Source organism: Oncorhynchus mykiss, chromosome 23 (assembly GCF_013265735.2).
Source record: "Oncorhynchus mykiss isolate Arlee chromosome 23, USDA_OmykA_1.1, whole genome shotgun sequence".
NCBI lineage: Eukaryota > Metazoa > Chordata > Actinopteri > Salmoniformes > Salmonidae > Oncorhynchus > Oncorhynchus mykiss.
The window spans coordinates 49,326,724-49,333,815 of NC_048587.1; positions in this window are offsets into that span (position 1 = coordinate 49,326,724).

Sequence of the window (7,092 nt, forward strand, 5' to 3'; positions counted from 1 at the left end):
GCCTCTCTATGTCTCAGTGGAAAAACTACCCCTCTTAGGTTTCTGTTGAATGAATTCAACTTAAACTGAAGAGACAGAAACATGTCCAGTTCCATAGAAATAGGAATTAGAATACTAGAATGTCCATGAACCTGGTCTAAAGGTCAGCCCTTTTTGTCAGGGAGTTAGTTGGTCAACCATGGTTTGCCAGCACTAGGATAAGATATTGTGTAAAATAATTAATTTGAAAAATATCTATACTGTATGTTTGTTAGCTAGCCAGCCCATTTTAGAGGAACGATTCCATACATTTTTCAAGTTAACTACCAATATGGCAACATTCCAACAATGCACTCAATCCAAAGCCATTCTGTACACAGGCCAAATCAGTTGATGATAGGACTTAGACACATTTTTAAAGTACTCATATTGTTTAATACAATAGCACTCACAGCTTTCCAAGAAAACAAAAATTGAGACATTTATGGTCTGTTTACATATAGAGGCAATATATACAGAAATTTGGTATAAAACCCATATAAACTGTATTTATATGACAATATTTTAGGTTGACAATAATTTGATTACACAATTTCTGATATCACATGCCTTACTTTTATTCTCTTACATAAGTAAAATCAGGATTATGCATCTATTGCCATTCATTTCAATTAGACTGGTTCGGATTTCTCCCTGACTAATATGGCTGCCATTTTCGTCCCCACTTGTAATTTAATAGGATCTCTATGGCAAGTTCGCATATTACATTATTACTGATAATTTATCCAAACTGTAGTATCAACATCATACAATAATGACATGATTGAATTTGAAAGTTGTCAATTGCCTGTCACTTGTTTAATTGTTCCATCAACCATTTTTAATAAACAAAGACCAATCCATGATCATCAAGACCAATTAATGTTCTTAATGTTCTCCTTCAACATTGTATGCACAGCCTGGAAAGGCAAGGGCATCACAGGAACTTTTGTTGTGGAACCAAGGTAAGTCGCTTCGTTGTGTTAAATTGTCAAATTCATCTGTGTTCCAGAATTAGTTTCCCCAGATCGCTGCGAAAACAACTACAGTGTAGCGGATTGTTGGCGCTGCTGCAGTGCAACCAGCATACAAATTGACCACCTAACTGCTTTCTAAATTTAACAATTTAGCTTTTTAAATGTATAAACTTAGCTAGTTCGATTGCTTTGTATCACGTGTCTTGTCAGATGGCAAAATATTCCCCGTTGTGCTCACCTGGCTAGGCCGATGTGGAATCCCTAGCCCTTGATCAAGGCTCTCCAGTTCCATTACACAAAAGAGTGATTGGATGAAGGCTTCTTCTGTACAGGGTGTTTTGTTAAGAACACCGACGCTCATTCTGAACATTAACACAGAAGCTAAGCATTTTAGAGACAGATTGACATTTACTGGGGGAGGGGCAGTGGTGTAAAGTACTTAAGTAGAAATACTTCAATATTACTGAAGTAGTTTTTTGGGGGTATCTGTACTTTAATCAATCAAATGTATTTATAAAGCCCTTTTTACATCAGCCAATGTCATTAAGAAACCCAGCCTAAAACCCCAAACAGCAAGCAATGCAGATGTAGAAGCATGGTGGCTAGGAAAAACTCCCTAGAAAGGCAGGAACCTAGGAAGAAACCAGGCTCTGAGGTGTGGCCAGTCCTCTTCTGGCTGTGTCGGGTTGAGGTTATAACAGTAAATGGCCAAGATGTTCAAACGTTCATAGATGACCAGCAGGGTCAAATAATAATCACAGTGGTTGTAGAGGGTGCAACAGGTCAGCACCTCATGAGTAAATGTCAGTTGGCTTTTCATAGCCAAGCATTCAGAGTTAGGGACAGCAGATGCGGTAGAGAGAGAGTCAAAAACAGCAGGTCTGGGACAAGGTAGCACTTCCAGTGAACAGGTTAGGGTTCCAAAGGTGCAGGCAGAACAGTTGAAACTAGAACAGTAGCACAACCAGGTGGACTGGGGACAGCAAGGAGTCATCAGGCCAGGTAGTCCTAAGGCATGGTCCCAGGGCTCAGGTCCTCTGGGAGGGAGAGAGAGAATTAGAGGGAGCATACTTCAATTCACCCAGGACACCGGATAAGACAGGAGAAATACTCCAGATATAACAGATTGACCCTAGCCCCCCAACACAAACTATTGCATCATAAATACTGGAGGCTGAGACAGGAGGGGTCGGGAGACACTGTGACCCTGTCCGATGATACCCCTGGACAGGGCCAAACAGGCAGGATATAACCCCACCCACTTTGCCAAAGCACAGCCCCCACACCACTAGAGGGATATCTTCAACCACCAACTTACTACCCTGAGACAAGGCAGAGTACAACCCACAAAGACCTCCCCCACGGCATGAACCCGAGGGCGCCAAACCCGACAGGAAGATCACGTCAGTGACTCAACCCACTCAAGTAATGCACCCCTCCTAGGGACGGGGTACTATTTATGGTTTTGACAACTTTTACTCCATACATTCCTGAAGAAAATGATGTACTTTTTTACTCCATACATTTTCCCTGACACCCAAAAGTACTCACTACATTTTGTTTTGAATGCTTAGCAGGACAGGAAAATCGTCCAATTCACACACTTATCAAGAGAACATCCCTGGTCATCCCTACTGCATCTGATCTGGCGGACTCACTAAACACGAATGCATAATTTGAAAATGATGTCTGACTTTTGTAGAGTGCCCCTGGCAAAAATAATTTTCACATGACCCTCCCATTGTACTGTAAAATAAATTGAACACCCTCCCCCCTCATAGAATGAACTCAAAATAATGTTTACAACCACAAAGAACAATAACTGTAGTGACCCTGTGTTCATAAACATGGATGTCGACTTTGCCACTTCAACATGCTTTTATGGCACAGTCGATGCCACGGACGAGCTAACTCTCCATGTTTGTTTCATTACGCTATGATCATAGTCGGCTGCAGACAATGATCAGCTTGGGGAAATCTGATTTTCAACATTTTGATGCCCTATTTATAATTATATAAAATATATGCAACAGATTTTCCAACAACAGGATTCTGTGCCAATGCACCACACAACCAATAAACAAAGCATACAGACTTCGGGCACTTCAATATCATGGTTTTCAACACCACAATAAATAGACTGTCTATCTCGACAAACAGAAAATGCATCCCTCCTGACCTTGTATCGAAATATTGGCAATCTCTGAATGCCGTTAAAACTTTTTGGCGTTTTGTAACCCATCTCTTTCCCTTCATCATTTGGTCGCGGCACAGTTTGGATTGATTGATTGACTGATTTTATTTGTCAGTTAAATAAACACAAGTATACACAAAAACAAGTGACCTGGGATTGCACATTAAAGTCAGAGACTTATTTCCATTGTGGTCCCCATTTTTTCCCTACATAAATACATATACAATTACATAGATAAAGACACATTGGGGCTACAAAGATGGAAAAATGCTCAACCTCCAGATCAGTATGAGGGGGGAGTTTAAGTCAAATTCTTACAAGCTTGTTTGGCTGGTAGCTTATACTTTAGATGATTGGGGTTGTTGGTAAACCATGTGGAGGCATAATCAAACTGACACCTATAGCTAGGTTTCCATCCAGTTTGCAACAAATTTTCATGTGAATATTCTAAAATCTTCGTAAAAACAACATGCCATTTCAGAGTTTAATTTAGGAAAATTTGGCACCAGACAAAATAACAGGGAAGATTATAATTTACCAAACATTTGAGACATTTTATGGACATCCATATGCATTCACATCCAACCTGTCGCAGGCATTGCCATCAAACGAGGGATGTTGGCCAAATTAGCCTAATTTACGTGTTCTTAAAAACAGCTTATAACAAATTTCAAAAACACAATTTCTTGTGTTTCGATGTGTAGCATATACAGTGCCTTGCAAAAGTATTCGGCCCCCTTGAACTTTGCGACCTTTTGCCACATTTCAGGCTTCAAACATAAAGATATAAAACTGTATTTTTTTGTGAAGAATCAACAACAAGTGGGACACAATCATGAAGTGGAACGACATTTATTGGATATTTCAAAAATTTTTAAAAATATTAAAAAACTGAAAAATTGGGCGTGCAAAATTATTCAGCTCCCTTAAGTTAATACTTTGTAGCGCCACCTTTTGCTGCGATTACAGCTGTAAGTCGCTTGGGGTATGTCTCTATCAGTTTTGCACATCGAGAGACTACAATTTTTTCCCATTCGTCCTTGCAAAACAGCTCGAGCTCAGTGAGGTTGGATGGAGAGCATTTGTGAACAGCAGTTTTCAGTTCTTTCCACAGATTCTCGATTGGATTCAGGTCTGGACTTTGACTTGGCCATTCTAACACCTGGATATGTTTATTTTTGAACCATTCCATTGTAGATTTTGCTTTATGTTTTGGATCATTGTCTTGTTGGAAGACAAATCTCCGTCCCAGTCTCAGGTCTTTTGCAGACTCCATCAGGTTTTCCTCCAGAATGGTCCTGTATTTGGCTCCATCCATCTTCCCATCAATTTTAACCATCTTCCCTGTCCCTGCTGAAGAAAAGCAGGCCCAAACCATGATGCTGCCACTACCATGTTTGACAGTGGAGATGGTGTGTTCAGGGTGATTAAACTTCTTCACAACAGTATCTCAGGCCTGCCTGGTGTGTTCCTTGTTCTTCATGATGCTCTCTGCGCTTTTAACGGACCTCTGAGACTATCACAGTGCAGGTGCATTTATACAGAGACTTGATTACACACAGGTGGATTGTATTTATCATCATTAGTCATTTAGGTCAACATTGGATCATTCAGAGATCCTCACTGAACTTCTGGAGAGAGTTTGCTGCACTGAAAGTAAAGGGGCTGAATAATTTTGCGCGCCCAATTTTTCAGTTTTTGATTTGTTAAAAAAGTTTGAAATATCCAATAAATGTCGTTCCACTTCATGATTGTGTCCCACTTGTTGTTGATTCTTCACAAAAAAATACAGTTTTATATCTTTATGTTTGAAGCCTGAAATGTGGCAAAAGGTCGCAAAGTTCAAGGGGGCCGAATACTTTCGCAAGGCACTGTACAAAACTTTATAGCCTGTTTTAAGCTACTATGTGGCTCAGTTGGTAGAGCATGGTGCTTACAACGCCAGGGTTGTGGGACCAGTATGAAAATGTATGCACTCACTAATTTAAGTCACTCTACATAAGATCATCTGCTAAATTACACAAATGTTAATGTAATTACTATCCTAAAACAATAATTGCCCACCTCATGGTTCAGCTGTCAGTCATTTGAGCACTAAATGTATCAGTGCATTGCATGCAAATGCCTATAGGCTTAGGTGTCCACTGTATAATATTCATGTATTAACAAAAGTATGCATGTATTGAAAGCACAGAATTGTCTAGAATGTCATTGTATGCTGTAGCGTTAAGATTTCCCTTCACTGAAACTAAGGGGCCTGGCCCCAGACCATTATTGCTCCTCCACCAAACTTTACAGTTGGAACTATGCATTGGGGCAGGTAGCGTTCTCCTGCCATCCACCAAACCCAGTTTCGTCCGTTGGAGTGCCAGATGGTGAAGTGTGAGAACGCGTCTCCAGAGAACACGTTTCCACTGCTCCAGAGTCCAATGGCGGCGAACTTTACACCACTCCAGCCGGCGCTTGGCATTGCACATGGTGATCTTAGACTTGTGTGCGGCTGCTCGGCCATGGAAACCCATTTCATGAATCTTTCATGAATCAGTTTTTGGGCTGACGTTGCTTCCAGAGGCAGTTTGAAACTCGGTAGTGAGTGTTACAACTGAGGATTTTTACGTGCTAGGCGCTTCAGCACTCGGCGGTCCTGTTTTGTGAGCTTGTGTGGTCTACCACTTTGCGGCTGAGCCGTTGTTGCTCCGATGTGTTTCCACTTCACAATAACAGCACTTACAGTTGACCGGGGGCAGCTCTAGCAGGGCAGAAATTTGACAAATTGACTTGTTGGAAAGGTGGCATCCTATGACAGAGCCACGTTCAAAGTCACTGAGCTCTTCAGTAAGGCCATTCTACTGCCAATGTTTGTCTATGAAGATTGCATGGCCGTGTGCTTGATTTTATACACTTGTCAGCAACGGGTGTGGTTGAAATAGACAAATCCACTACTTTGAAGGGGTGTCCATATACTTTTGTATATGTAGCCTATATAAAGGAATAGAAACTTAGGCCTAACCCCAGAGACACCGACATGCATTTCTTTATGTAAGAATACTACTGCGTCTGCTATACAGATGTACAGAAGGAGGGTAATTTGTAAAATCTGAATATTTTGTTAAAGATAAGCATTATATTGTTAGATTATAGGAGAACTCTGGTAGGCCTGAAACAGTCTTCCTCACCTCAAGTTCAACGGTCAGATTCAGTTGGAGTGCCTCCCTACCTTCATATCATAGGTCTGCTGTAGCTAAAGCTTAATAATAGCCACACCATATCAAACCTTTGCAAACGTTTCTAAACTTAATTAGGGTAATATCAAAAGTCCAGCCATTGTTTATTGGGAAAATACGAGCAGAAGAGCGAACGTAAATCAGGGGAAAAATGCACTACCTTCCCATGTGCCGTCCCCCCCAAAAAATAAAGTTTGACAACCCTCTCCTATTTTGGACCACCCCTCCCCCCAGTACATTTAGATCTGTCCCTTATCTTTCATATTAGCTAGAACTAATATTATTATTAATAATACAAAGGTTACATTGATACACACCTTGATAAAGTTGGAGTTACTTTTCCAACACGGCCATATCTCCACGTTACAGCACTTGTTTGCCGAAGACAGACTGAAGACAAGAGGCGAACACCTGTGTGTAAACTTAACTCGGGAAGTGTAGTTTCATCGGATGGAGACACCCACAGTTGTATGGATTTGTGCAAAACTGCTACAGTAAGTGTATATTTTTTTATATTGGAAGGATTCTTTCTTGTTAATGAAAGATATGGGCTGTATGTTTTGAAAGCTGTACAGCAAGCGATTATTGACATTTATAAACATTAAAATGCAACGTCTGGATTGTAGTTCACATGAGCCAGTCGTGGGCGAAGTTAATGACTGAGAACTGTAGGGAGAAG